General features: G+C 30.7%; 2 non-coding genes across 2 annotated transcripts; both read left to right on the top strand.

Annotated features, from left to right (window-relative positions):
* Positions 1-5,077: 5,077 nt before the first annotated feature.
* Positions 5,078-5,164, top strand: LOC145823166 (small nucleolar RNA R12). The gene has a single exon (XR_014365402.1). It is a non-coding gene; the product is annotated as a small nucleolar RNA R12 (small nucleolar RNA).
* Positions 5,165-5,272: 108 nt separating this feature from the next.
* Positions 5,273-5,367, top strand: LOC145823164 (small nucleolar RNA SNORD24). Its single transcript, XR_014365399.1, has one exon. It is a non-coding gene; the product is annotated as a small nucleolar RNA SNORD24 (small nucleolar RNA).
* Positions 5,368-10,814: the final 5,447 nt, after the last annotated feature.

Raw genomic sequence — 10,814 nt, 5'->3', positions numbered from 1 at the left:
TATAAATATAATATTTTTTTATAAATAAAATTAATTGAAAAAATAATTTTTTTAATTTTTCTTTTATATAATATTAAAATAATAATGCTAGGTGTATCAATTTTTTTACTAAAAAATTCTACCAAATCAATCACATGAGTGATTTGATAGATTTTTTTAATAATTTATTTTATATCCCTACCATTTTTTATAATAAAATTACTTAAATTATTAATTAAAATATATTTATGATATTAATAAAAAAGTTAATTGAATTGATTATTTATTACTAAAATAGACCATTTGTTATGAAATTAAAAATTTTAAGAAATGAAATGTAATTTTTAAAACCATATAAAGTAATTCATATTTTAAATGAATTTTTGAAGATGAATTTGTAATTTATCCTTAAAAATAGGAGTTTGGATCTTGAATCTTAAATTTGTGCAGGGCTGGAAAAAAAACTAAGATAGTGTTTGGTTTAATTTTTAAATTAATATTTGAATCAAAAAATTAAAAAAATATATTTGATTAACAATTTTTCAAAACTATTTTCAAAATCTCTTCTCTCTCCTTCTCTTTTTTTTATTAATAAATTAATCAATCTTTTTTTTTCTCTCCCCTCTCCCTTCTCTCATTTCTTCTCTCTCATTCTCTCACATTCTACACATCAATCAATCAAATTTTCTTTCACACTCATCTATTTAATTACACAAAAAAAAAAAAAATTCCAAAATTAATTTCAAAACTCATAATCAAATAAATTTTTAATTTTCAAACATCTTTTTAACTACTTATCTTTCAAAATAGAACTCAAAACTCAATTTTTTTTTTTTCAAAAACTAAACCAAATAGAACCCTGGTTACTTGTGCTATATGTACACCATAGATTTCGTTTGAATAATTCAAACAATTAATTGTAGGGCCCTCAGTATATATTATTTATGAAAAAATTAGATCAATTCGATACATGTAGACGTCTATTTTATTTTATTTTATTTATAGACAAATATGATAAAATGATAATCGTAACAATTTTATTTTTATTGCGTTTCTCTCAAAAAAAATGAATGTCTATGATTATCAAATCAACTTAGGCATCATTTGAGAACATATTATTTTAGTAACTTTTTGAATTTTTGGGTAAAATATGAGATAAAAAAAACTAGTATGTTTGGAATAACTTTTAATTTTTTACAAAAAGATGTGCAAAAAGTAGAGAGAAAATGAAATCTTTAACTTTTTGGTATAGGTTATAGACTTTTTAATTTTTTTCGTATTTTTTGACTTTTAGGCTAAAACAGACACTTGCCAAACGAGGCCTTAGGGTTCGTTTGGGAAGAACTTTTTTAGCCTTACTTTTTAATTTTTTGGCTAATTTAACCTGGTTAAATTAGCTCCGTTTGGGAAGAATTTTTTTTTTACTTTTTTGCTTTTTTATGAGAAAAAAAGTAAAATGATTATGATTTGGATGTAACATTTTATCTTATCGATTTATGTAGCCTATATTTTATTTTTGTATTTTTTTAGTTCCAACCTAAACCTGACTCACTTGCCAAATGAGAACTTAATTTTTTTTTATGAATCATTTATATATAAAAAGTGTTACAAAATAAACGATTCGGATCATTAAAATGAGACTCATAAAAATAAGTTTCATAAACCTCTCAAGTTTTAGCAATTGTCTCTTAAAAAAATATTTATGAAAAATGAATAAAAGAAAAGGTTAATTAAATTTTTTATCTCTATATTTTTATCAAAATTTTATTTTAATTTTTCTAATTTCAATTGTGGTAGTCAAATACTTACATTTTAATTTGTAGTGTTATTCTTTCATCCATTTATTGTTAATGAGGGGAAATTCAATGATCAAAGTAACTATTTTAGCAAAAGCGCAAATAGATTTTTTAGACAATAAAAATATCACATATGACTAATATCATTTTCATTAGTCTCATTAATATTAGATAGATGAAATAATGACATTATAAGTTGTAACTTGAATTAACATATAAAGAATTGATTGTCACAATCAAAAGTAAAAGAAAAAATTCAAATTTTAGTGAAAATACATAAAATTTGAATTTAAATAATAGGGTAAGCTTGTTTCGCTCTGATTCAATTTAAGATGAAATCAAAGACCAAACCACTATCTATAGTTTTAAATAAATAAATAAAATAAAATAAAATTATCCAAATTTTTTTTTATTTTTTTTTTTATGGAAATCTGGTAATCAAATTAGACCAAACTAATGAAAAGTGATTTGTTTCAGTTTGAAATCACATTTTCTACAAATTTATCATCGTTCACAATATCTTTACAAAATATTGTTCACACTCTATTTAAACATTAAGCAATATGATTATTTTTTTTCAAACAAATTCTTTAGATGATTGTTTAAAATTAATTCCACTACTTTATAATGACATGTTTGTAGGTGCAAGCTCACTTCTATTTTATTGAATTTAGATGATTTTAGGTAGCAAAAAGTGCACAAATTAGTTTTATGATTTAAAGAACTTTTGAAGTGATGAAGTAATGTTACATATATTGTGTTGATAATCAGCAACTAAATGAGATCAGGGATTCAAAGCGATAGAGCACAGAGAACAATAAGATGTTAGAGTTGACAATTTATCTATGTAAATGGCTCATTTCTCATAAATGGGGTATTAATCAAAGGGCAATTCAGCTGGGGTAATTCAACTTTTACACTACACATTTAGGCCCCGTTTGTTTTGGAAGAGAGAGGGGGGATTGTGATTGAGATATGGGTGAGACCTACTAATATTGTGTTTATTTTGAGAGATGGAAAGGGATTCATAATATCTTCCGGATTAGAATGGGTCTTGAGGAGGGAATTATGATGGAGGTTTAGGATTTGGTATTAGAAAATAGGGATTATTTTTTTATTTATTTTTTATTTTTTACATGTTAGGCATTTTTTTTGAACATTAATGTTTAATTTTTTTGTATTTTTTGTTAAGTAAAAATCATAGTTTTATTTGTTTTATTTTATTTTATATTTTTTACATGTTGGGCATTTTTTTTGAATATTAATGTTTAATGTTTTTGTATTTTTTATTTGTTTTATTATTTTATATTTATTTTATATAAAAATAATTTAACAATCCTTACACCAACAACTATCATCAAAACAAACACAATTTTAATCTTCCCACTAACAATCCCTCGCTATTAATCCCCTCACTACAAATCCTCTTCATTCTACTTCTAAAAACAAACAAATCATTATATTTCTAATTACACCGCTTTCTAAAATTTAAAATACATTATTTATTTCATTACACACTCCATAATTCTCAACATATCCCAATCCCTACCAATTCACCTTCTTTTTAAACACTATATTTCTTAACACCCTTCACCACACTTTGTCTTAGTAAATATCGTTTGGATATTGAATAAAATACAAATATCCAAATATTTATTTTTGAATAAAATATAAATGTTCGAATATCAATTATTGAATGAGATTTTTGTTCGAACAATTAGTTTTTATTCAAAAGTTAATATTCAAACATTTTATTTTTATTTAAAAATTAATATCCGAACTACACAAATAATATATTAAGAAAAAATATGACATGCGAATAATATACTCCATTTTGTATGGTTTTATCAAATAGTAGAAAGTTTCAAATGGAATGGGATATGATAGAAACTTATCTCCCCATGTTATATATATATATATATAGTAAAAATATTGTTTGGCCTATCAAAATATCACTTAAAAATCAATTCATTCCCAATTCTTTTAGGGGTATTTTTTTTAAGGTCCCTGATATTATGATTTTACATTATAAAGGACATCAAATATTTTCATGATGTCTAAGGTCCCTCAACATCAATCCAGAGAAAATTGGTCCAAAGAAAATTGGTCCAGAGAAAATTCAAGTCAGAGAAAATTGGTCCAGAGAAAATTCAAATCAGAGAAAATTGGTCAAGAGAAAATTCAAGTTAGAGAAAATTGGTCTGGAGAAATTTTGAAAATTTCTTCGGACTTCCCTAAACTTTCTAAATTTCTCTGCTCTTTTTTTTTTTGAATATAGGAATTCCCCTACCTCAACTCACTTCCTTACTTCTCAAAGGTGAGAAAGAAAGGCAACTTCTCAAAAAAAATTTCCAGAGAAATTCTGGACTGCATAGAGAAATTCACTGAAAACCAGAGAAATTCTCATCTCCAATCCAGAGAAATTCACTTAACCCAGAGAAATTCTCCATTTCCAACCCAAACTAGAGAAATTCTTCCTCTCCAATCCAGAGAAATTTCCCTTCTCTCTAGAGAAAAATGAAATTTATCTGAACAAAATTGTTTGTTTTTGTATAGGATCTTTTCTCTATGAAATCAGAGAAAATTCAAATCCTTTACCAGAGAAAATCCAAAATCTTGACAAACTGAACTGTATTATATTAACAAAAATACAAGACTTGAATTTTTGGATATATATGTATATAAAAGAAACATGAATATGGGTTTCTATTGGACACCTTCTTAGCTTTTAGGTTTTCTCTAATGGGTATTTTTGTTACCTGTCAACACAGGTGTGAAAACTATGAACTGCAAGTCGGCACAGAGAAAATTCATACGTCCAGAGAAAATTCACACATCTGGAAAAAATTCATAGTCCAGAGAAAAATCACACATCAAGAGAAAAATCACACAATCCAAAGAAAATCATTAGGTAGGGTTTCTTTTCGCAAACCCGCCGTCACCTCCTCCTATATATATATATATATATAATAGATATAGATATTCAAAAAATGCAACCAAGGGCGGTGGGTTTAGGGTAGAGTACGTAGTCCTGCGGAGAGAGAGAGAGCATCCTCAGCTGATTGTTGATGACACTTGATTGGTTGCAGAGATATGTAATCTTCTACTGCGCCTAATATTGCAATTCCTTGATTGGATTCCAATAATTTTGAGTGAATCAAAGGATCTATCGTTGGGCCATATTCAATACTTTATATGCATATACAGAATGAGAATTTATCGGTGGTGACAAGGTAGATACATACATTCACAGTTTTATTTATACCTACATTTTTTTTATAAAACTTTGGTGGCCGTGATGTTGTAGGATGATGAAATAAATCAGACGGATTCCCAATGATTTCTCTTATTTTAAAAAAAGATGATATCACAATCTGCTGCTGACTTTTCATCATGTGCCCCAATCTCTATTTATTTGTAAAGATTATAGTATTATACATTTCAATTAGTCTTCTTAATATTTATTCCGACTTTGATTCGAAGAATAAGAAAGGAAAGGCCGGTGATGTGATTACAAATATTTGCTACTCTTGAGTGAGTTTTGTTTCAAAACTCCCCCTGATGATTCCTATCCACCAAGATCTCTGTGGCCTTTTTTCTTCTATATCAGTATTTATTTTGTTATATATATATATTTTTTTGTTAGCACTAGTGTGTGATTTGGAAATCATAAGAGTCAAATAGTTGCAAAAGTGGCAGTATTTGAGTTGTTTGAAACTGTCGGGTCCTCAGTGTAGCCATCATATTGTCCAACAACAACCTCAAAATGAACTTGAGATTATGAAAAAGCAGGAGAGACTCGATGGCCACCACAGAGAGAGAGAGATGAAGCAGGTTCTGGAAAATTTTAGAAGCAGACTGTTTATAATAATGGGGAAGAAAGAAAGAAGGTTGAGTTTGGGGATTTGGAGGAGTGGAAGAGAGTAGCGAGATTCTGGCGGTGGTGGTGGTGGTGGTGGTGAGAGTGGTGTGAGATGGGTGAGTTTAGGAGTGGGAATGGGGTGAGGGACCTTAGACTACAAAAGAACAGATTGTGGACCTAATCTATTACTAAAAGTTGGATAGGGACCTTAGACCGATTTCCCCATTCTTTTAATACTATCAATTTTATACTTAACTATTTGATTTTGTATCAATTTTACTCCTATTGTCAATTGTTGTCTATAATCAAACAAAAGTTACTGATGTAGCATTCAAATTTCATTTATCTCCAAACTATCTCCAAACTATCAATTAGACCTTGAATAAGGTGAAATTTGAGGGTTAATTGATGTTTTAAAGATAGTTTGGTAGGTAAAATGAAATTTCAATGACACGTCACTTTGTTTGATTATAAACAGAAGTTAATTGTGGGGATAAAATTGATATAAAATTAAATAGTTTAGGTGTAAAATTAATATTATTAAAAAAAATAAAATTTAATTGATTTTGAATGATAATTTAAGGAACAACATGATATTTCCTTATATACATTAATACTATCTACTGCCTAATCAACCAAATGATCTTTGTTTGTTCTTGTTCGAAGATTTTCATTCGTTTTGTTTGGTTTTGGTTTCCAAAAAACACTTTTCAAAAAATTTTACTTTTTCATTTTTCGTATTTTTTTGTTTTCAATAAATTTTTTTTTCAATATTTTAAGTTTTTTTTTTTAGACACACCTAACATAAATACACTTAAAAAGTGTAATATTTGTGAAAGAAATCTTTAAAAAATTCAGTAAATACCAAAAATATAAAAAAAATACGAAAATGTAATACATTTTTCGTATTTTTGTGTATTTATTAATTTTTTAAAATATTTTTTTTAAAATATTTTTCTATTTAGATACATCTAAGTAAGGTGCATCTAAAAAAGTAAAAAAATTGCTTAAATTTTTTAAAATATTCACTAAAAACATGAAAAACAAAAAACTTAATTGTCAGAAAACTGAAACTAAACACACTATTTTGATTGAGAAAAGAGAAAGCTTTATTGAATATAAAAAGGTACAGAATACTCGACATACATCTATAAAGTGGAAAAGAGCAAAAGTATCATAGCTAAGCTAGATGATCCCAATTAAATTGACGCCGAATAGGAAGTACAAATGTGTGCTAGCTACCCAGGATGGTGAAAAACCAACCAAATTACAGGAAAAAAAAACCCAGCCCTCATCCAAGCAGCCAACACAGCAGCAGCCCACACTCTAGCAGCCAACAAATAGGCCTTCGCACTACTAAAAAGCAGGGCTTTTGAGTCGGCAGCTTGCCGTCGCAAATAGCGGATTTGCCGACGCAAAAACTTTTTGCGACGGCGTTTCGACGGCAACTCAAGGGACGAAAATGGTGGGGTCGCAAAAAGTTTTTGAGTCGGCAATCTGCCGACGCAAAAAGTTTTAATTTTTTGAGACGGTAGATTGCCGACTCAAAAAGTGGTTAAATGTTTTAAAAAATTTAACTCATAATTTTCTCACTGAGGCTCCCAAGGTTCGAACACACACCCATTTGGACAAGTTGACCCAAGGTCAACGCACTACACCCACTTCACCACCACACCTCTTTCAGATATTAAACGAGATATATATTATTTATAGTATATACACTCAATATTAATATAAAAGTATATGTATAAATAAATATATTTATTAAATATAATCAAGTAAATAAATATATATCTTGGTTATAAATTTTTTTTTTTTGCTACGGCATCAGTTGCCGACACAAAAAGGTCTAATTTTTTGCGTCGGCACAAATTTGCCGACGCAAAAGGTCTATGCCGACTCAAAAGGTCTAATTTTTTGCGTCGGCACAAATTTACCGACGCAAAAGGTCTATGCCGACTCAAAAGGTCTATCTTTTGCGTCGGTAAATTCAACCGACTCAAATAATACTATCAAATATTAATTTTTTGTGTCGGCCAATGGTGCCGACACTAAAGGTTTGGTATTTGAGTCGGTAACTCTGTGCCGTCTCAAAAAGGCTACCTTTTGCGACGGTAAAATTTGCCGACTCAAAAAACCGACTCAAAAGACCCTTTCTTTAGTAGTGTCGGTAGTCCTGGGGGGTGCCCAAAACTCTGCCACTCTCACAATACTTGACTTGGTTCAGGTTTGTGACTATATCCACAATAGCAGCTTCTAGCTGAAGATTCAACAAAGCAAAAACAATCACTCCAATCCCATGTGTATCAGAGCACCAATTTGCAGCCTTGCTTGTTCACTTCCCAATCACTCTGTGGCCAAGACAGTTTTGTTTGCTGAAGATTTGTTTCAAAGTCATCAATTGAGTAGGAATTCCCAAAAGAGCGAGCTTTATCCACATAGCAACCCTTACCTTTATGAGATCACATAATTCAGACTAGTCTGGACTGGTTTCATTGAAAATGTAGTCATTTCTAAATGGCAATCCCACTACTAAGGGGATAGCTTTCCAGAGCTGCAATTCAATCTTTTTGAATTTGAAACCAGTACCACCATTTGAGTAGCAGATCAACTGAGCCTGGGATTGCCATTGGAGACCCCACCAATTAATTATACCTGACCAGACCTTCCACACAAAAGGGGCAGGACATCATTACATGCCTCAGTGATTCAGGTTCATTTTTACAAAGAACACGTGCGATCTTAGTTTCCGTTAAACACTCTATTACACCAAATATCTATAAATCTAAATTCCTTATAAGGATACATTCAACCATCATCGGACCTTCTTTCAATAATGTGTAAATAAATTTTATGGTGTTATCTATATAACAATTTTCATAATTCAAAATCGTGAACTATCATGATTTTCACAAATAATAACATAATGCAGAAAATAAATAACATACCCGGATCAATTATGCGAAACCTTCAAGTGACTCAATATTGATTGAATATAAACCTAATAATAATATTAGTGGAAAAAGGTTTCTCTCTCTTAACCCTCTTAAAAATACATTGAACTCAGAATTATTTGATGGGTAGTCTGAATGTCATTTTATAGGTGGACAGAGGTAGAGATGGCAATTTTAAACCGACCCGACGGGGACCCGCCTCGACCCTGATTAGAGCAGTTTTTTCCCGAAAAATATCCCCGATGGGGAAGGGATGGTTTTCGAAAATCAATGCCCGATCAGTTTCGAGTCGGAGACGGTGATAAATGTCCAAGCCCTGGCCCCAGCCCCGGCCCGGCCCGAACTTGTCCCCGGCCTCGTTTGTCCCCGAAGTAAAATTACCATTTTACCCCTCTCTCTCTCTCTATATATGTGTGTGCGTGTGTGTGTGTCAGTTAGGGTTCACACTCATAGAACACAAACACTGTCTCACTCTCTTCCCTCTACTCTCTCTCTTCTCTCTTCAGCGAGCAACGTAGTCACCGCCGTCGCCTCCTCCTCCTCCACACCACCTCCTCTGCGCCACCTCTACTCTCTCTCACTCTCTCTCTTCACTCCGCAGTGACACCATCTTCAGTGTCATCTCGTTCTTTGACCAGTAGCGACAGCGATGAAGACGAATTTGAGTTGGACTTGCCTGGATTTGAACTTGAACCTGACCATCATCACTGATGTTTGTCTCTGTTTCTTTATCTTTAGATCTGTGTTGAACGGATTTTTTTATTTATATTGTTTTTGTTTATCTATTTTTGTGTTTGAACAAATCACAAAAATCTCACTGTCTCTTTCATATCTCTCAGATCTATTTGATGATGTTGTTGAATTTGTCGATGATGTTGATCTGTTGATGATCTGTTGTTGATGATTTTGGTAGTTGATTTGTTTTGTTTTTGTTTTTTTTTTTTGGGCCATAGAATTTTCGGGGTCAAGGAAACTCGATCCCTGTTAAGGGACAGGGACGGGATGGGGACGGGGACAATGATAGGTTCCTCATCAGGGATCGGCGCTGGTGACGAAGAAATTTTCACCATCGGGGATTGGGGATAGGGAGTGTGATCCCCAACCCTGCCCCGACCCGTTGCCATTCCTAGAGAGAGGACTAGTTTCCTTACTCAACAATGATTCCACTTTCCTATCAAAGTAGGATACTTGAAAAATACTCTTCTTTATTTATCAATTAATTGTACCAAAAAAATATGGAATCATAATCTAACCAAATCTCTAATTCATATTACCATATCATGTAGGTCAACATAATGACTAAATAATTAATTTAGTCTTACATTCTCCCACTTGGCCCATATAATAAACCATATTCAATATTACATTTAATTTGGTTATCATCATAATACTATAATTAAATAGTTCACTAATGTGAGTCATGGCGGTTCTCCACCAATAGTGCGATATAGTCCCTTCTATGTACTACAACACTAGTAACTAGTTTAATATAGACCTTTAAGTGAAGAGTATAAAGAGGTCCAACGATAATGTCTTTTTATGAAAGACTATTCATGTTATCATTCATTCATTCTCATATATGTAGGAAATATATTAGAAACACAATTAATGAGATCTCAATATGTCAAATAACACAATCAATCATAGACAACAGTTATAGATTACATTTAAGACCCAATTGGCAAGTTTCTTAATTGTCTTTAAGAGTAAGCACTTCATCAATAGATCTGCACTTAAAAGTTATGTACTTATTTGTTTTATTGACATTTTCTATTTCTGAAATTCTTCTTTAACGACAAAGTATTTCATTTCTATGTGTTTACCATAATTAGAATACTTATCATTATAAGAAAATAAAACAATTGCGAAATTATTACAATAAATTCTCAACGACTTGGTAACAAAAGTTGACAATCCTAAGTCCTGAGATAAAGTTCCGCAATAACAATTCATGAATTGTGGTCTCAAAACACACCACAAATTCAACTTTCATAGAGGATATACTTATGATAGTTCGTTTTACACTTTTCTTAATATTGCTCCTCCACATAATATAAACAAAGAACCAAAAGTGAATTTTCTACTATCAATATATCATATAAAGTTTGAATCTAAGTAGCCAATCAATTCAAGATTATCAAACCTCATAAATGTGAGCAAGTAATTTTTTATTCTTTATGATAACCTTATCATGTCCTTATTTGAACATTAAGCTTCTTACAA

This window comes from Camellia sinensis, chromosome 3, assembly GCF_055761805.1.
Source record: "Camellia sinensis isolate YWXY chromosome 3, ASM5576180v1, whole genome shotgun sequence".
Taxonomy (NCBI): Eukaryota; Viridiplantae; Streptophyta; class Magnoliopsida; order Ericales; family Theaceae; genus Camellia; species Camellia sinensis.
Note: the sequence above shows the minus strand (reverse complement) of the source record. Positions and strands in the feature narration are given on the sequence as shown.